Here is a 21,369-nt window from a genome sequence, read left to right as displayed (position 1 = left end):
AACTAATAATTGCATAAGAGTGGCAATTATAGCTCAGGTAACAATAGTTGCATATGAGAGGCAGTTATAGCTGAGGTAATTTGAAGGTAAATGTCCCTTTAAGATATTCCTTAGCAATGAGCAATAGGCACATCAGTATATCCCAAATAGTATGTTGATAGGCAAAAGGCCTAATAAATAACAGCAATTCTATTAATTGGAACATAAGCAGCAGATCTTCCTATGGCACTACAAGTGACACAATAGCTACTTATCCGCTTGCAGGCTTCAGTGTAGCATGTAGGGATTCCGTGGTGTAAGGTGTTCAGCAAGGAAGGCCTCAAGGTTGTCCCCAGCAATAGCTCTCTGTTGCAGTAGATGTAACAGCTCTAAAGTAGTAGTTGCAGCTGGAGCGGTGTTGCAGCATGGGGAGCGATGCAGTCCAGGGATTACTGGTAGCTATAGATTGGTTGTAGCCTAGCCAGTTTTGATATTTAATATGAATGCCTTTATAGGCTGAGAACAGGTGCAGTGCATTGCACTGATTCACGCATACCGCCGATTTGCGGTGCACTTCCGCGTTCCAAGATGGAACGCACCACGGTGCTGGGCGATGACGTCATCGCGCGAGCGCCGTATGCGTTCCAGCATGGAACGCACTACGGCGCTGAAAGCGCCTGTCATTACCAGAAGTAACAGGCGTGCGGAGCACCTGTTACACGGTGAGTAGATGTGGTAAAATCTATAGATCTTGCTTGGAATGTCGTGATGGTGTAAAAGGAAAAATGCAGAAGTCTGTGGTAGCTCCGAATCTGTGAACTTCTGGGTGAAGCAGTGGACCTCTGTCCAAAAGGGCTGAAGAAGACAGCAGGACTATAAGATGTAGAGAAGAGAGCCGGGTTCCTCCCCACACCTCCAGCAAAGATCAGAGCACAGAGGGAACATCTTATGTATCCTCACTGGTGTATAGTACCATTGGGTCAAAACCTTGAATTCAGCCTCCTGGTGCCTGACGCAAATAGAAGTTTTGTGGGAAACTGCAAAAGCCTGTCCAACTGTGTTTCTCAGAGAATTGCATTCCCAACTTTTTCTCCCACCTGGTGACATAATTTTTCTAACAGGTGTCCCTCATTCCCATCTCAAAAAGTTGGGAGGTATGAATCAGGCACATCTAAGTATGCAGGCATCCGGTGTAAAGCTGTCCACATAGGCTGGGAAGACTACCCTGCAGTAGAGCGAACTGAAAGCGAGGCTTGAAGCGCTCTTGGAGCTCAGCAAGGAAGGGATGACATTGATGGCAGTGAGGAGGACGGTCTATGTGGACAGCTTTACCCCGAATGTCTGCATACTTAGATGTGTCTGTTTTAACCTCCCTGGCGGTAGGATTATTTCAGAAAAAAGGTGCTGAAAGCGGTACCATTATTTGCAAGAAAATTTGGCGTTTTATACTGTAGGCCTGTAATTCTTAGGAATAACTCACTTAAATCTGACCAAACAAGAGTCTAATAAGCATCCCGGGTATGACATTTTTTTAAAAACAAAATTATAAATTATAATATAATAAATAATTATAAATAATTATAACAAATAACAATATAATTCTAATAAAAATTATTCAATAATGTAATCAACTCAAAATCACTGAAATTTGCTCAGTTGCAGAATTGTCGCTGTCATTATTTATTTATTTTTATGACGAATTTCCCCACAAATCGCTATCGCACATTTCTGCAAGTGATTATAACTTATTATCGCTGTTTTCTAGCTGCTCTAAAACCATTTTTGACATAAAGGGACACTTTTGGACAATCTACAGTTTGCAGGGAGAAAGAACAGTTTTTATTATATAAAAGAACATGTAGGGCACTGGGCAGACCACTAGGGACAAGGGGGGTGTGTATTTTTTACATACAGTACTGTAATCTATAAGATTACAGTATACTGTATGTATAGTGTTTGTTTACTTTTTTGAATTTGGCGCCGATCTCCGCCCCCGTGCGTCGTAACGTCGCAGGAAACGGAGATCGACGGCACACGGGGACACTGTGTGAATCGAGTGAGGTCCCGCTCGTTCACACAGCGCGGTGGCATCGCTGGATCCAGGGACAAGGTAAGCCAGCGCGCGCTGCAGGCTCTGCATAGCTACCCCGAGTGTGACTCGGGGATACCGATTTTAGCACATAAAATCCACCCCGAGTCACGCTCGGGAATACAGCCAGGGGGGTTAATAATCAACCATGTGGGTTGCTAAATGTTGTCCCTTCATTAAATGTAACCATATTGCAAAACTTAGAGACGCCTCTCTTCTCTTTTATACTCAGTTTTGATGTGACGCTACTCTTATGGCAAGACATTGCTCGTCTATCAATTTAAAATGTATAAAAAGAATATGCTCATCTTGTAAAACATTTGCAGACCAAGTTACCTGCAATCCAAGGTTTTGCTGTAGTTTTTTTTACTTTCTGTTTGGACATTGGCCCAGATTCAAGAAGCTATTGCGCCCGCGCAACCATAGGTTGCGCGGCGCAATAGCTGTTTTGCTCCCGCGTAGCGAATGCCCCTGATTCAGGAACATCGCTACGCGGACTGCAGCCTAGGATATGACAGGCATAAGCCTCCTTATGCCTTCATATCTCAGGCTGCATTCTTGCGTTGTCCGCTAGGGGGCGCGGCCATTGTGATCGGCGTATAGTATGCAAATTGTATACTACCACCGATTCACAAAAGTTGCGCGGGCCCTGCGCACGCAAGGTACGGAGTTTCCGTACGGCGACTTTAGCGCAAGGTTGCTCCTGCTATAGCAGGGGCAGCCAATGCTAAAGTATACGTTTACGTAAGTGATTCGTGAATGGCGCTGGACACCATTCACGTTCACTTAGAAGCAAATGACGTCCTTGCGACGTCATTTGCCGCAATGCACGTCGGGAAAGTTTCCCGACGGAGCATGCGCTGTTCGCTCGGCGCGGGAGCTCGCCTAATTTAAATGATTCCCGCCCCCGGCGGGATCATTTACATTAGGCGCCCTTACGCCGGGCTATTTAGCATAGCGCCCGCGCAATTTACGGAGCTACTGCTCCGTGAATCGCGGGCATATCAAAATATTTGCGTGGGCGCAGAGCAAAAATCGTTGCCCTTTGCCCACGCAAATATTGCGCGGATCTACCTGAATCTGGCCCATTGTGTGTAACTTGCCTTTGAAGGTTGGTCTTTATTACTGGTCCAAGGATCATCAAACAAATTCTATTTGGCGACAATAAAAATAGTCTTATCCTTGGCTTCAGGTCAGGGGGAAAAATACACACTCATTGTTTTTCTAATAAGTTCTGTAAACACTTTGTTTGCAAACCCCCCAGTCATTCCAATGGGAAACACTGAATGTGAGTTAAGGCCCGTACACACAGTCGGACTTTTTGCCAACAAACTTCAAAATCTGCAAGTTTTCAAATTTGTCCGATCGTGTGTACGCTCCATCGGACCAACTTTTTCGGGTTTCATCGGACAAACAGTTTGGTCTGCAAACGGACAAACTTTATGTCAACAAAAGTCAGACGGTGCCTAGTCCGACCGTGTGTACAGCAAGCAATCGGACTTTTGTACAAAGTACAAACGCACATGCTCAGAAGCAAAGACCAGCCTGAAGCGTTCTGTCTAGTAAAACTAGCGTTTGTATTTGAAAGAGCACATTCGTGACGTGGCAAGTTCTGAAATCAAGAAAAGCAGCGCACATTCTCTTCTTCTTTATAATGTGATAATACTAAAAGCTGCTTTGCTGGTGATACTGACGGAGTAAAAACAAATGTCTTTACTTTGGATTAGTGTATTTTGGTTATATCGATCAAACATATTTCTATATTTTTTTTTGTGGGTCAAGTTAGCACAACCCCATTATGCAACATGTCTGCTTGATGAACGGACTTTCAGAAATGAACATAATTGCACGAAACTGAAAATCGCGAATGCACACAGATGAAACCTCTACTAACTCTCAATTAGCAGAAGGAGCCCAAAGGGTGACGCCAGAGAATTGAACTTCCTCTTTTAAACTCTTGTCAGTACGTTGACACGTCACTACGTTCGCGTTTGTTGCCGTAAAAGTCCGAGCGTGTGTATGCTATGGGTGTGACCGGACAACTCCCTTCGGACAAAAATCCAAGGGAAAGTTTGTTTGATGTCCGACCGTGTGTACGAGGCTTTAGTTGTGACCTGAAGTCAATCTTTAAATATTTAAGCCTATCCAAAAATTCGACCAAACCATATTTAAATAGCAGCAATCCCATGTCATATTTTTAATTAATTCACTGATGCTCTGACATGTGTAATTTGTAAACCAAAAATAATTGATTATCATATTATTCATAAACATGTTAAAGGGTAGCAGTTCAATCCATGGTATATACTACCTCTAAATTATTCCTAATTCTTCGGAATTTCACAATTTACAATTGCTCAGCAAATATACAGGACACTGATCGGCTATAACTTGATGGCCACAGGCAGGAAAAGTGAATAACATTGATTATTAAGGCTCATACACACGGTAGGACATCCAACAAAATTTCCCTTGGATTTTTGTCCTAATTGATTTGTCCTGCCACACCCATAGCATACACACAGTCAGACTTTTCTGCAAACTTTTCTAAAAGTTTCCTAACATCATGTGTTTTTTTTTGCTCTTTTCTGCTCTTTACCGCCACCCTTTGGTTAACTTCTGCTATTGTTTTTTGCTTTTAACATTGGTTTTGAGCATTCGTATTTGCACTTTGTCCAAAAGTTGGTTGGATTGCTGTACACACGGTCACACAAAGCACCATCGGACTTTTGTTGCCGAAAAGTTGGTCCGTTCGCAGACCCAACTTTTTGTTGGATGAAACCAGAAAAAGTTGGTCTGATGGAGCGTACACACAGTCGGACAAATTTGAAAAGTTGCAGATTTTGAAGTTGGTTGGCCAAAAGTCCTACCGTGTGTACAGGGCTTTACACTACAATGGTATTTGAAAGTATATAAAATATTAGGCATTTAAGTAAACATGTTGTGCCTGTTGATATGTTAAAGCTAAGAAGGTTAAAAGTCAGCAGCTACAAATACTGCAGCTGCTGACTTTTAATAATAGGACGTCGGCATCTTCAGTAAGGGAATCGGGAAGTGAAGCCTTGCGGACCGGAGGGGCTGGACATGTCATAGATTGCCGTAGAATCTTCGGTGATCTATCACCAGAAGTGGGAGAAAATACCTCTATTAGACAGGTATCTGCTCCCCCCTGAAAGGTGCCAAATGTGACACCAATCGGAGGGAGGAATCCGAAAAGCAGAAGTTCCATTTTTGGGTGGAACTCCACTTTAAATCAGAAAAGGTTGCTTATGCTGGGTACACACGAGAGGATTTATCCGCGGATACGGTCCTCCGGACCGTTTCCGCGGATAAATCCTCTGAGGATTTCGATCCGCTGGATTGTACTCACCATCGGATCGAAATCCGCGCCGAATTCACACCGCGGTGACGTGTCGCGCCGTAGCCGCGATGATGACGCGGCGACGTGCGCGACGCTGTCATATAAGGATATCTACGCATGCGTCGAATCATTACAATGCATGCGAGGGATGGGTTCGGACGGATCGATCCGGTGAGTCTGTACAGACCACCGGATCGATCCGCGGATCAATTTCAGCGGATCGATCCTCTCGTGTGTACGGGGCCTTAGACTGGTCAGGGTATCCATGCTGAGCCATGTCCACAGTCAAAAGCTGCCTGCAATGGGCATGTGAGCATCAGAACTGGACCAAGTGGCAATGCAAGAAGGTGGCCTGGTCTGATGATGTTTTCTTTTACATCATGTGGATGGCCCGGTGCATGTGCATCAGTTATCTGGGGAAGAGATGGCACTGGGAGGTAGTATGAGAAGAAGTCAAGTTGCCAGAGGCAGTGAGAGAGATGCTTTGGGCAATGTTCTGCTGGGAAACCTTGGGCCTTGCCATTTATGTGGATGTTACTTGACATGTACCACCTACCTAAACTGTTGCTGATCAAGTACACCCCTTCAAGGAAATTGTATTTCATGAAAGCAGTGGCCTCTTTCAGCAGGATAATATGCTCTGTCACACTGCAAAAATGGTTCATGAATGGTAGGAACACCATTGGTAGGAACACAACAAAGAGTTTGAGGTGTTGATTGGCTTCCAAATTCTACAGATCCCAATCCAGTTAAGCTCTAGAAAAACAAGTCCGATCCATGGAGACCCCACCTTGCACCTTTAAAGGAATCTGCTACTGACTAATTGGTGTCTCAATGGGTCAGGGCTGTTTTGAAGGCAGAAGGGGCTGTTTTGGTGGAAAAAGGTGGACCAACTCAATATTGGGTGGGTATATCGGTGTATATGCTATACTGTCCCTGCACTAATTTGTTTCAAAACCAGATCCAGTCTAAGAATGTCTACATGAAAATATTATGCAGTACGCAACAAATAATGATATTTAAAATAAGATTGAGAAAAGTGAATTGTGACAGTGTAACAGGTTAGGTGTAAAACTCATTGGACAGATTGCTGTAGGAGCGGCCCATGAGTGTAGATAGACAAGCAAGTAGCCTATGTCCAGGCCTATGTAGCCTTACAGACAAGCACTCTGAACAGGCTGATGCCCGAGGAAACGTTTAGCATGTGCTAAAGCTGGTTGATTGTCTTAGGTCCAATGTACATTGGGTGTTCAGTCCCGATGCATGAGACTCCGGCAGTTAGGTGCGGGTGGAACTCGCAGGCACACTATTCAGCCCCGCTGCCAGAGTAGATACTGTTATAATAACACACCAAGAAGTGTTGGATGCTGAATACCCTACTGGTGTTTCTAGCCCTCTTAACATTTTTTAAATCTAATGAGAGTGTTTCTTTAAGTATTAAAAAAAAAAAGTTAGCACATATCACCAGATTGGTTTAAAGACTCATGTTTAAGAAAATTCCCTCTTGGACTTCTTGAAATCCCAAACAGTCAGCTAATACGCTTGGACAAGCTAATACATTGCTTAATCACTTTCTGCAGACCAAACCTCATTGGTTCCTTCTAAAGCACCATTTTACAATACAGGATTATATTATATTCTCCTGTTTCCTCATCTTGCCACTTTTGTGCTTCTGATTAGTACATGGAAACCCCAGATCTTCACCAGGCATGGGAAATTCTGAGATATTTTCATAGTTGACCTCAAATACATATGGTAAAATTAAATGTAGTCGGGAGCAGACTACGGTTATCTGATTTTGCAGACTTGCTTCCTACTATTCCAGCTTGCTCCTATGTCCCCCTAGTGTTGCTCAAATCATTGACTTTACATTCTGAACACAGAGAAAAGCATTGTGGGAGCTGTAGTCTTCTGGATAGACATTGCTGAATTTTAGAACTGACTATGGACTACATCTCCCAGCAGACCATCTGCTACACAGGAGAATTGTAGTAGAAACTATAAAGGGATCTGCTGACCAGGCCCATGCTCTCTTGCTTCCTGGATCCCATCGTGTGAGCACCACTCCGCCACTGGGAGAGGAGATTGTGGCCTATCATGCGGCACACATCCTCCATACAGCTCCAGCCCCAGCGAGTCCAGCCATTACCCGCTGGCAGAAAGACACCCTGCAGCAGCGCTGAACACCGCAGAACCATCTCTGCCCATCTGCAGTAAGAAGAATCGTTTGATTGTCCCTCCGAGAGGCGGCTGAGGTTTATCAGGATTGGTGAGGGGGCTGATGCCCACATATCCCACTGCCTTGTTAAGTACCACACTCTGAACACTGTGCACAGGCGACACTCACTTGGATTACAAAGAGTACTGCTAGAAACCAGGATTAGCTAGCTTGCCTTATTTATGATCACTTTGCCACAGTCAGGAATCTATCTTCTATGAGCTCCAAATTTTCTGGTGAAGACAGTGCAAGGCCTTGCTTTTAGGACATTATTGTTTATTGCTCTTCAAGGGAACACTTTACTAGTAAATATAGTACATTATCTCTCATTAGGATTAAATGTATTATAGGCCTGTCCGGGGTTCTTCTTTAAGGCAAAAACATTTCCTTATATCCATAAATATCTTTAAGGTATCCAATTGTGACTGTGTATTTTGTTATCATTCATTTGTCACTACTGTTATTGCTGCAAGCTCTATTTCAACCTAGTCTTGGCTGTAACCAGGATTTGGCAGACTAATCCTTTATTTAAATCTTTCTTCTTGAGTAAGCAAAAATCTGTTGAAACAACTTGCTTTGTGTCCTTGTGTCATTTAAAGGTATATACAACATGTCTGAACCTAGAGTGTCAGAGGGGCTGGAGAGTTTACAGGGTCATGGCTGCGTAGGAGAACATGCATTACCAAGCAACCCCCGAGGGGGCAGTGCTACATAAAAGTCAGCAGAAAAAAAGTACTATAGCTGCTGGCTTTCAACCTATTTTAAGGCATATGTGTGGCGGCAAAGAGGGTGGGCTGTAACACCCACATGCCGTACATATGCGCTCATAGGCAGCAGAGCTTTCTGTGCTGAGAGCACGCTCACTGTCCACTGCCAGAAAAGTAACCAAGCTATCAAAGACTGTACAGCCAGCTCCCGAATCTGGGAACAAAATCAGTTGTAAAGACTTTGAGTGCTAAAACGACAGTGCTTGACTTCATGAGCTGTTTTTCAGCCCTTTCCTGCCCAGGGAGTGGGAAGGATAGGCCGATCACATGACCACTGTGTACCAGAAGTAGGCAGGACCGACTCCCGATCATGTGATCAGAAGTAGGCATGACCGACCCCGATCATGTGACCACTTGCAGTGGTCATGTGATCGGCCTATCCTTCCCTCTCCCTGGGCAGGAAAGGGCTGAAAAACAGCTCATGAAGTCAAGCCATGTTGTCTTAGCACCCAAAGTCTTTACAACTCGTTTTGTTCCCAGATTCGGGAGCTGGCTGTCACTTCCTGTTCACTTACAGCCAGCCGTCTAATACAAATGCAAAAGATCCACCAACAGGGGGAGACTGTCTTGAAGATTCCAAGGAGGTGTGAAATTCATCCCAGAAGGCTGCAGGCAGGATCAATTGACCAAAGACTCAAGCCCCGTACACACGGCCGGGTTTCCTGTCAGGAAAACTGCGGGGGAAGCCGACAGTAAAACCTGGCAGTTTTCCTATGGAGAAACGCTGCGAGGGAGTATACACACAGCCGGGATTCCCGGCCAAAGCTCTCCCCGTAGTTTTCCCGACAGAAACCCGGCCGTGTGTACACAGGCAAACTTACGCCGCAGGTTCCCGGGTTCCCCCTCGGTTTTCTTGCCGAGAAAACCGAGCGTGTATTCAGGGCTTAAGTTATCCTCGCCTAGGTAAGAAATGAGGAAGTGAGAGCAAGTACCCGCTGCTACCCAAAAAAAAAATACAAATGTGTAACCGAAAGAGGATAGAGCGACTGATGCCACACGATCACTTTTTGTGATGAAATAAAATGACATTTTTAAAAATGTCATTTAAAATGATCGTGTGTGGGCAAAACATTGTTTTTTGTCTTCTGAAAAACGACCAAAAAAAATTAGAACATGCTTCAATTTTTTATGTCATTTTTTAAAATGTCATTTTTTAAAATGTCATTTTTTAAAATGTCATTTTTTGTGTCATAAAAAATTATCGTGTGTGGGCAAAAACGACGTTTTAAACCCGCACATGCCCAGAAGCAAGTTATGAGACGAGAGGTAAAACTACCATTCATAATGGAGTAAGCACTTTCATCACGCTGTAACAGACAAAAAAGCACAAATCGTCTTTTACTAACAAGTAACCAGCTAAAAGCAGCCTCAAGGCGAATAGAACTTCCCCTTTAGAGTGCCGTCACTTTGTTCATCATTTTTCAAAAACGATGGTGTGTGGGCAACATCATTTTTAATGATGAAGTTGGAAAAATGTCATTTTTTTTCATGATAAAAAATTACATTTATTTTCATCACAAAAAGTGATCGTGTGTACGCGGCATTAGGGTGATAAGATGTGTGAGTGAAGGTCTGCTTTAAAGTAAATCTAAAGTAATTTTATTTATTTTAATTTGCTTGGAGTTCTTCTTTATTGACCTTAAATAACAGTGCTTGGCTTTCAACATACTTCTATAATACTGTACATTTAAAAAAAGGAATGCAATATAAACACTTGTTGTAAGAGAAAAAATAATCAGATTGAAAAGTTACAAAGCAATATGAAATGTATAAAACAACAGATGGATCCAGAGCTCAAACTGAATTCCCAATCATGTCCCAAGTTATTGGATAAGACGGTTAAACTACTTGGTTGTATTAAGACTCATTTGGGGATAAATATCAATGACATTTGGGGGAAAGCAGCAAACAGCAGTAATATTGTTAAAAGGACACTGAACCTAGGTTCACACTGGTGCGTGGAAAACACCACATATGATCCACACAGGAATCGTACCCCGTTCCTGTACAAATCACATGCAATGTCTATGCAGTGCGATTTGAGTCATACAAACTGGTGTAGGACCCTTTTTTTTCCTCCACACCTGAATCGCATTGCAAGTGTGTTCCCACCCATGCAATGCGATTCTGGTCATCGCACTGTGTTTTGTGTTCTGTTTTGGGGGTGTCATTAATCTAATGCCGCGTACACACGATTGGTTAAACCAATGAGAATGGTCTGATGGACAAAACCGATCGTGTGTGGGCGCCATTGGTTATTTAACCATCGGGTAAAAAAAAGAAAACTTGCTTTCAATTTAACCGATGGATTCCTAACCGATAAGTCAAAACCGATCGTTAGTAGGCACGCATGCTCAGAATCAAGTCACGCATGCTTGGAAGCATTGAACTTCATTATTTTCAGCACGTCGTTGTGTTTTACATCACTGCGTTCTGACACGATCGGTTATTTAACCGATGGTGTGTAGGCGCGACGGACCATCAGTCAGCTTCATCGGTTAACCTATGACAACGGTCCATCGGTCCGTTCTCATTAGATGGACTGATCGTGTGTACGCGGCATTACTCTGACACCTGCAGCAGATTGCCTGGACGCTGTGCGATTGCCAAGCAGTGCGATACGATGTGGAGAATCTTGTGTGAACCAGGGCTAAATGATACCTTATTTCTCCAAAAATAATCCATGCACATTAACTACTTAATGGCCGTGTAATCTATTTTTCATGAAAGTGCTTCTCACTATGTTTTTCTGCCTCCTTGTAATGTCCTCTGTGAGCTCCTGAACCTCTAATTTTCTCCCTTGAAATGGGTAGTGCACGTCAGTTGTGGTCACGTGTGTTGCTCTATGGACAATACACATCTCATAGTCCATCTTGGGAGGGAGTAAGGCCGCGTACACACGGTCGTTCCAAACCGATGAGAATGGTCCGAAGGGCCATTTCCATCGGTTCACCGCTGAAGTGGCCTGATGGTCTGATGTGCGTACACACCATCGTTCCAAAAACCGATCGGGTCAGAACGCGGTGACGTCAAACACACGACGTGCTGAATAAAACGAAGTTCAATGCTTCCAAGCATGCGTCGACTTGATTCTGAGCATGCGCGGGTTTTGAACCAATGCTTTCTGTACTAACCATCGGTTTGGACCGATCGGGCAGCGGTCCATCGGTTCGATTTTAAAGCATGTTTTAAAATTTTGGACCGAAGGAAAACAGACCGATGGGCTATACACACGGTCGGTTTGGACCGATGAAACTGAACCTCGGTCCATTCTCATCGGTTTTGTCCGACCGTGTGTACGCGGCCTAAGAGAGGGTGGCTAAGTTCCTACATACAGTGGGAGGATGGAGAACCAATGTAGCCACCCTATAGCAGGAAGTTAGGACACAGAAGCCAAAAAAAAGGAATTTGAAGATTTGGAGGCAGCTGAGAGCAATAGAAGCAATAGAGCTTTGTGAGTTAAGAATGCATACTTTTAGTTTTTTAAAGCCAGAGTTTAGTGTCAGTGACCAGAATAATGTTACATTTTGAATAATTCCTCAGTGCTCAGGTAGCTTTACGTGTTTCTAACTCCATGCAATTTTTCAGTTATAGAGCTAGAGGTTCGAAAGATGTCAAAAGCCACTGATGATGACTTTGCAATTACAGCATTGATATTTAAAAAGTAAAACAGATTTCTTCACTGTATGCAGAGCATGTCATCAATCCACCCACATGTCTAATGTACAACATAAAGAATAATTAATATATTGTTCATTTTGAAAACATTTCCCTTACACTAAATAAACTATTGCTCCAAAAATGTCAGCTTTAAAATATATCTGACAGCAATCACATTTAACGTCAGCTGTACACATACCTAGTGTATACAAGGTATACTGTAAGTACTAGGGGTGTGGAAGTCAACTGTTCTCTACAATAGTGTAATAAAGAAGAATTACTCACTTTTCAGTTTCTTGCATACAGAATCCTGGTGGAGGAGGCCTTAGGAGTGCTATTTACATCTCACTGCTGGCAGATTGCAGCCTCCATTGCTGCTTCTCTATTTATGGATTGCTATGTCATCACCTTGCTAAAGACTGTGACAGCTGTCCCTATAAGTGATGCTTTAACCAACTACCAAGGGCTGGATAGAAGCACTCCCTGCAGCCTGATCGTACAGTCTTTGGGGGTCCTGATCCGACATAAACACTTATATAATGTGCATTGGGGTTGATTTACTAAAGGAAAATCCACTCTGCACTACAAATGCACTGCAAGTTGGATTGTTTACTTCTACTGGGTACAGTACGTCCCCCTCCTAAAAGTCTGAGGAACAGTAAACTGGCCCTTTATTTAGAAAGTTTGGAGATCCCTGCAATAGAGTATGCTCAGCAGGTTTATTCCTGGTACACACAATGAGATTATTGGACGAATGATCATTCGTTTTTGTATTTAGTGCATTCTAGTCTCCATATCAAAAATGGAGAGGTTACTAAAGTTATGAAACTCTCATCTGACAGAACAAAAATTCAGAAGTGATGTAATGTATTGTATTTTCAGACGAAAACTGTACTGATTAAACAAAACTCGTATAATCTGGTATTGTACGAGAAAAATTTTCATGCTTGTCTCATCGGATAATATTGCATGAACTGTCGTGATCAGAACTCGGAAGCTGTGTACTAACGATCAGATTATCATACGATCGATTCCAAAGCAATATTTTTCATATGATTTTCAGATCTCATGTAGGGGCCATTAGACTCACCTGCCAAATAAACGGGTTTGCAAACGGATGGCTAATACAGATAATAGCTGATGCTCTCAGGTAGTCAGGACATGACTAGCTTGTCCCTGCAGACTGGCAGACAGATAAACACCATGAACACGTCATGTAAGGATAAGTTCAAGGCAGTTCAAGCACAGAATGTAGCACAGTGTTTCATTCACTAGAAAGAAGTATTATATTATATCCTCTACAGTCAGTAAATGGAGCATCTCACTCACACATGGACCAGAGATTTGTGAGTGAGACTATTTGAAATCTAAAGTGCTAATTTTAAAGGCTAATATGCAAGTTATTGTCCTAAAAAGTGTTTGGGGGCCTGGGTCCTGCCCCAGGGGACATGTATCAATGCAAAAAAAAGTTTTAAAAACTGCAATTTTTTCGGGAGCAGTGAATTTAATAATGCTTAAAGTGAAACAATAAAAGTGAAATATTCCTTTAAATTTCGTACCTGGGGGGTGTAAAGTATGCATGTGATATAGCGCATGTTTCCCGTACTTAGAACTGTCTCTGCACAAAGTGTCATTTCTGAGCCTAGGTTCACACTGCTGCGAATTCAAAATCGCGGTAAAATGCGCGATTTTACCGCGATTTCACGGCCGCGATTTTGCCGCGATTTCGCGGCCGCGATCTGCCGCGATTTCGGCCGCAATTTAATGTAAATCGCGGCCCAAAATCGCAAAAAGTAGTACAGGAACTACTTTTTGAAATCGCAGATGCGGCGTCGCACTGATTAGGACAGTGCCATTGCCGACAATTACCGCCGATTTGAGATGCGATTTGACATCGTTCCAAATCGTACCCAGTGTGAACCAGGGCTGAAAGAAAAAAAGTCATTTAAAACTGGCTCGCGGCTATAATGAATTGTCGGCTCCCGACAATTCAGAGAGAATTCATTCATAAAAAATAAAAAAAAAGCGTGGGGTCCCCCCAAATTCAATTACCAGGCCCTTCAGGTCTGGTATGGATATTAAGGGGAACCCAGGCATCAATTTAAAAAAAATAATGACGTGGGGTTCCCCCCAAATATCCATTCCAGACCCTTCAGGTATGGTGTGTATTTTAAGGGGAACTCCACCCCAAATTTAAAAAAAATATGGCGCGGAGTTCCCCCAAAAATCCACACCAGACCCCTATCTGAGCACGCAACCTGGCCAGCCGCGGAAAAGAGGGGGAGATGAGAGAGCCCCCCCTCCTGAACCGTACCAGGCCACATGCCCTCAACATGGGGAGGATGTCCCCATGTTGATGGGGACAAGGGCCTCATCCCCACAACCCTTGCCCAGTGGTTGTGGGGGGGGCTTATCAGAATCTGGAAGACCCCTTTAACAAAGGGGACCCCCAGATCCTGCCCCCCCTATGTGAATTGGTAATGGGGTACATTGTACCTCTACCATTTCACAAAGGAAGTGTAAATAGGTGTAAAAAAACACACACACACCATGGAAAAAAGTCCTTTATTAAAAAAAAAAAAAATCCAGCGGTGGTAATCCACTCTCGGTTTCCGGCTCCCCGCTCCAACGTTGTCGGTATCCAGCGGCGGGTGATCTGCTCTCCGGTCCAGCGATGAGAAGATCGTCCGGGATCCAGAGCGCAGCATCGCCGGCCGCATGTCTCCACCGGAGACAGCCCGGCGAATGACGCTGCTGGAGCTAGTGACATTTCTTATATAGGTGAGGCGGGGCCACCCGTCACGTGACCCCGCCCCCTCTGACGCAAGGGGGAAGCCTGGGCTTCCCCAGTGATGTAGCAGAGGGTGCGTCAGAGGGGGACGGGGTCACGTGACGGGTGGCCCCGCCTCATCTATATAAGAAATGTCACTAGCTCCAGCAGCGCCATTCGCCGGGCTGTCTCCGGTGGAGACAGGCAGCCGGTGATGCTGCGCTCTGTATCCTGGACGATCTTCTCATCGCTGGACCGGAGAGGAGATCACCCGTCGCTGGATACCGACAACGTTGGAGCGGAGCCAGGACCGAGAGTGTATTACCACCGCTGGATTATTTTTATTTTTTTAATAAAGGACTTTTTTCCACGGTGTGTGTGTGTGTTTTTTTACAACCATTTACACTTCCTTCGTGAAATGGTAGGGGTACAATGTACCCCATTACCAATTCACATATGGGGGGCCCAGGATCTGGGGGTCCCCTTTGTTAAAGGGGTCTTCCAGATTCTGATAAGCCCCCCGCCCACAGACCCCCACAACCACCGGGCAAGGGTTGTGGGGATTAGGCCCTCCTCCCCATGTTGAGGGCATGTGGCCTGGTATGGTTAAGGAGGGGGGGCGCTCTCTCGCCCCCCCTCTTTTCTGCGGCTGGCCAGGTTACGTGCTCGGATAAGGGGTCTGGTGTCGATCTTTGGGGGAACTCCACGCCATTTTTTTTTACATTTGGGGTGGAGTTCCCCTTAAAATACACACCAGACCTGAAGGGAGCGGAGAATTCATTATAGCCGCGAGTCAGTTTTAAATTACTTTTTTTCCTTCAGAAATGACACTTTGTGCAGAGACAGTTCTAAGTACGGGAAACATGCACTATTTCACATGCTTACTATACACCCCCCTAGGTACGAAATTTAAAGGAATATTTCACTTTTATTGTTTCACTTTAAGCATTATTAAATTCACTGCTCCCGAAAAAACGGTAGTTTTTAAAACTTTTTTTTGCATTGATATATGTCCCCTGATGCGGGACCCAGGTCCCCAAACACTTTTTAGGACAATAACTTGCATATTAGCCTTTAAAATTAGCACTTTAGATTTCTCCCATAGACTTTAACAGGGTGTTCCGCGGTTTTTCGAATTTGCCGCGAACACCCCAAATTGTTCGTTGTTCGCCGAACAGGCGAACAGGCAATGTTCGAGTCGAACATGAGTTCTACTCGAACTCGAAGCTCATCCCTAATCACCAGTAGAGCAAATGTTCTAACAGGGGCGGACTGACAACTCATGGGGCCCCCGGGCAATAGAAGATTATGGGGCCCCTCTGGCTTACAGATGGCCACCATGCCAGGAGGCAGTGCAGAGGCAGGGCAGCTAAAATCTTGGGATATTCACATTAAAAGCATGTCAGTTTCGGACATATCAGGGACAGATCTAAAAAAAAACACAGATTTTTACATACTGTCCCTGGTTTTACTGAGCCTGGCAACCCTGATGGGGCCCCCTAGTGGCATGGGGCCCTCGGGCAGTGCCGAGTGACTCAATGGTCAGTCCGCCCCTGTGTTCTAATATTTGCTCATCGTTGGTCATAATATGAAATGTCTGCATTTTCTCATTGTACAAATCATGTTTAGATTTCCAGGTTCCAGCTGCAATTTGTCTGATCAATTTAAAATCTAATTGGAGGTTATGGGGTAATCATGACGGTTCTTAGCAACAATATTATGGTAAATGAGGTCATGGAATATAAGCTAAATGGAGGGAGCAGGAAGTGGGTTGCCAACATATACGCTGTATTCAGTTGATGTCCTTTATTCAAACAGTTAAAGAGAAAGCATGCTCGTGACCAGCAGCAAAATGTCTGTACATATTATGTTCAGATGTTGGCAAGTATGGAATTTATCTCTTCCTCATGCAGAAACAGCTGTTGTTTTATACAGTGTACAAGTGAAAATGAGAAATGGATAGGTTTATCAGCTGCTGTTTGAAAAAAAGACTTTACTGACTAACACACCCTGTAAATACTTAGGAGGGCATGCAATGGTAAAGATTGCCTGCAAATATAGAAACTTTCAAGATGTTTCACTTCAAGGTGTTGACTGAAATCTCAGTTATGAAAGTAACCCCAGTTATTAAAGTAACTACAGTTATTATAGTAACCTAGGTTAATAAAGTTAACCTGTCATTTTACATCAAACAATACTATGTATAAAATGCAGGTAGGAATGGCTATGGTTTTCCAGTTACAGAAAACTACTGGGGATACAACTATGGCAGCTATGACTGCTGAATTGTTTTTTTAACTACTTCCCTCCTAGCCATTATTGAAAGCATCTTTGAAATTGTATAGCACCCTGATCCTAAACAGGGCTGCTCATAATTAAGTCTGCTAGGTGGTAACTAGCCTGGCTATTTGTTAGTGTGATCCACTGACTTTTTCCCTAAACCTGAGTTTGGTGCACCTCTCTCTTCTGTCACTAGGTGGCATTGCTGCCTGTGGCCTTAGAATGACAAGGGCATAGTGAGTTTGGGTTAGGAGTGGATAGGTTGTCCCAGCTAATTGGTAGAAGTCTCTTTGGCCACATGGACTCTTGGGAGAGCCTATTCCTTCGGGATGAGTCAGGTCATCAGGGTTCTGTGCCACTTGGATGGCTGTCTGGGTGGACGTGTGTTGTATTGCTCCCGGTTGATATGCAAGAAGCCTGAGACCTATCCAGGAGCAAATGACTGCTAGGCTGTCTGAGGCCTATCCAGGACTGTGAGAAGCAGCGTAGGATTGGGGCTTCAGGTCGAGAGCCTAACCAAGCTACAGAGGTTCAGCTGGATGGTGAACTGAATGTTACCAGAGTTGAAGGAGAAACAGTTGCCATAAAGGCCGCCCACTCCTATTATAAGAGGCAAATCAGGATCAATGTCAGAGGTAAAAGGAAAGCAGTGTCCACCAAGAGACAACCACTCCTGTTATCAGAGGCCAGTGCATAAAGTCTGAAGAACCAGAGCAGCCTTTTTTACCAGCCAGGGATGGTGAAAAGAAGAGAGAAAGCTTCAGTAGAGTCAAGTCAGGGACGCTGGGGGTAGTGTGGGTGAAGCTTGAGAAGTATACAGTGGGTTAGCTGTGGAAGAGCTCAGGGGATCCAGTAGCAGCTGGGATCTTGGACGTCTAGTGAGAGACTGGGAGCTCAGTGTGAAGATCTACAGTGGACTCCTAACAAATTGTAAAAAAAAATAATAAACCAACATAATATTATAAAAAATAAGAAGAAGAAAGTAAAATTGTAAAAACAAAACAACATAACAAAAACAAAAAACTACTGACACCAATCTCATCCCTACTGACACCATCCTCTGCGCTGCAGACACCATCCACTGCTCTACTGATACCCTCCACTGCTCTACTGCGCATGTGTGTATGAACTTTGCGATGCACACCCCAATGCAATAGGCTGCGTACATCTATGTTTCTGCATATGGAAAAGGCCATTTACTGTAAGCTATAAAAATGTGAAACAGAAACTAGTTCTAGCCAGTTCAGTAGCCTTCTTCATTGCTGGTAATGTAACCAACAATCTTTGACCCACATGGGGTGTCAGGAGACATGCAAATACAGACTTTCAGTTGGTATTTGTATAGGTTCTTCATGGTGTTGCAAATGGACCAGGCATGGTACCAGCATATAACTAATATATGGTTGTAGACTAATGCCGCGTACACACGGTCGTTTTTTGTCTTGTAAAAAAACGTATTTTTTTCTCATGAAAAAAAACGACATTTTTTAAACTTCATTTTAAAAAACGACGTTGCCTATACACCATCGGTTTTTCAAAATGCTCTAGCAAAACGCGGCAGTACTTTGATTTTTAGCCAAAAAAAGAAAACAACAAAAATCAGCACAAGTGGCATTCCTTGCAGTCAGTAGGATGTTTCCCTTGTGCTGATGCCTCTTCTTTTAGTTGAAATCACCCTCAGTCCACGTGCCCCCACTCATGCTGCTGTAATCTTCCAGTGTGATGGAGATTATTAGAACCGAGGAGTTGTCATAGGCTCTCATCAAGTGTACCCAGGTAAAATAGTGAGTTGACTATGCCTACCCTTGCTGCCTAGCTACTCCATTCATAGAAGCCATTACTATATCTTATTTGAGTGCAACAGGATCTATGACTGGAGGACGAGTGGATACCTGATAGGTCCTCCATTCATTGATTCATGTTTCCTTTATAGAAGCTGTAGTAATGGTTATTACGAATGGAGAAGCTGTGTAGAAAGGGCGGGCATTGTTGGGCTCTCTTGGCAGCTCCCATGATTCTATTAACCCCCACCACGCCAGAAGACTGCAGCAGTGTGTGTGTGTGGGGGGGGGGGGGGGGGGTCATGGACTGAGGAGGATTTCACCTAACTGAAGAGGCATCAGCACAAGGGACACATTCCACTGACTGTAAGTTATACCTTGTCACTTGTGCTGATTTTTGTAATTTTTATTTTGGCTGAACTATTTAACATTATAATAAAACAATTCCACAGAAATATTCTAAAAGCTAAACGGTCTGGGAAAACACAGCGATTATTACTTGTGGCTTTAGCTTCTGGCAATAATTGCATGCCAAAAATCCGACATGCTGGTTGTACCCAAGTCGATTGCTGGATCAGCTTGGGTACAATTGGCTTGCCCATAGATGGGTTGACTCTCAGTCGGTCTTTGTTGAACCGGACGAGATTCAAACCTGTGCCAGCTGGGCAAGAAATCTGATAGCAAAACTTGTCCAAAGGGCGTTGGCCAGGAACTTGTCTTGCATACAAAGAATTGTCAGCCAACAAACACAAAACAACGTGTTTTTTCAGATCTTTAGCGCCACCCTTTGAGCAACTTCTGCTAATGTTGTGTTATGGTTAGCATTGTTTCTCAGCATGCGTGTTTGTACTTTGGAGTTTTGTCTGATGGACTTGTGTACACACGATTGGAAAATCAGACAACACACAATTGTTATAACTAGAGAAAGGAATCCGCGCTTAGAATATGTGAGTGAGCTGCTGCCTCCCTAAAAAATCTCAAAATCCGCCAACAATTGTGTGTTGTATATGTGCGTTGGGATGGTGGCGCTGCTGAACCAAGAAGGTTTAAGAAATTGTGAGTGTTCTTTCGTGATATTATCACGAAAGAACACTCACAATTTCTTAAACCCTCTTGGTTCAGCAGCGCCACCATCCCAACGCACATATACAACACACAATTGTTGGCGGACAATTTTAGAGCATGCTATCCCACATTTGTCCATGGGAAATCCGACAACAATTGTCCGATGGTGCATACAAACGGTCAGATTTTCCGCCAACAGCCTGTCATCACACAATTCCCGTCACATAATCCGATCGTGTGTACGAGGCTTGAGGCTCTGTTTCCACTACTGCAAGTTGTTGTGTGACTTGACACATGTGACAAGTCAAAACCCATGTATTTCAATGGTCCCCGTTCTAATTGGTGTCACATATGTCGCAGCGACTCCAAAACAAGTTTTTGCACTACTTTGTTCCGACTTCGGTGCGACTTTTTCTCACATGGTTCTCACCCACAGATTGGCGTCTCATTCTAATTCTCTTTCTCCCAGTCTGAGAATACAGAGCTACATTCATTTGCATTATTTATATCTGTCTGGGCGTCAGCTATAAAGCTCGAATGCAGGATATTCTTAGCCAAAGATATCCCCACCACTTGTGGTATAGGAACCAATTAATGGGCGCATGGAACTGGGGGCCAGATTCACGTAGAATCGCGGCGGCATAACTTATCCTAGATAAGTTACACCGCCGCAATTTTTCATCGCAAGTGCCTGATTCACCAAGCACTTGCGAAGAAAACTACGCCCGCGGCCTCCGGCGCAAGGCGGGCCAATTCAAATGGGCGTGTGCCATTTAAATTAGGCACGCTCCCGCGCCGGACCTACTGCGCATGCTCCGTTTCCTAACTCCCGCCGTGCTTTGCGCGCCGTGACGTCATTTTTTTCAACGGCAATGCGCGTAGCATACTTCCGTATTCCCGGACGGCTTAGGCAAACGACGTTAATTTTTAAATTTCGACGCGGGAACGACGGCCATACTTTAGACAGCAATACACTTGATGACTAAAGTTAAGGCACCAAAAAAAAAGTGTAACTTTGCGATGGGAAACTTGACTAGCGGCGACGTAGCGAACGCGAAAAACCGTCGTGGATCCGCCGTAACTCCTAATTTGCATACCCGACGCTGGTTTACGACGCAAACTCCCCCCCAGCGGCGGCCACGGTATTGCATCCTAAGATCCGACAGTGTAAAACAATTACACCTGTCGGATCTTCTGGCTATCTATGCGTAACTGATTCTATGAATCAGTCGCATAGATAGAAACAGGGATACAACGGCGTATCAGGAAAAACGCCGTCGTATCTCATTTGTGAATCTGGCCCTCGATTTCTTATAATTAATTATTTCTTCTTCTTTAAAAAATGTAAACAGAATTCTCTGCATAATTGTCAGATACCTCCATTCCATGTTTTGTTGCA

The 21,369-nt window shown here is 44.0% G+C and overlaps 1 protein-coding gene across 2 annotated transcripts in view; it reads right to left on the bottom strand.

The window, feature by feature from the left end:
- PKIA (cAMP-dependent protein kinase inhibitor alpha) overlaps window positions 1–21,369 on the bottom strand; it is a 65,502-nt gene that overhangs the window by 24,138 nt on the left and 19,995 nt on the right. Inside the window, exon 1 of one of the 2 annotated variants that reach the window (XM_040354475.1) lies at window positions 12,360–12,474. The exons of the other annotated variant lie outside the window; for it this stretch is intronic. The gene's annotated coding sequence lies outside the window, so the exon portion shown is untranslated. Of the gene's footprint in view, window positions 1–12,359; window positions 12,475–21,369 lie in introns of those variants that run through there. 2 annotated transcript variants of the gene reach the window in all.

This window comes from Rana temporaria, chromosome 5 (assembly GCF_905171775.1).
Source record: "Rana temporaria chromosome 5, aRanTem1.1, whole genome shotgun sequence".
Lineage (NCBI taxonomy): Eukaryota > Metazoa > Chordata > Amphibia > Anura > Ranidae > Rana > Rana temporaria.
Note: the sequence above shows the minus strand (reverse complement) of the source record. Positions and strands in the feature narration are given on the sequence as shown.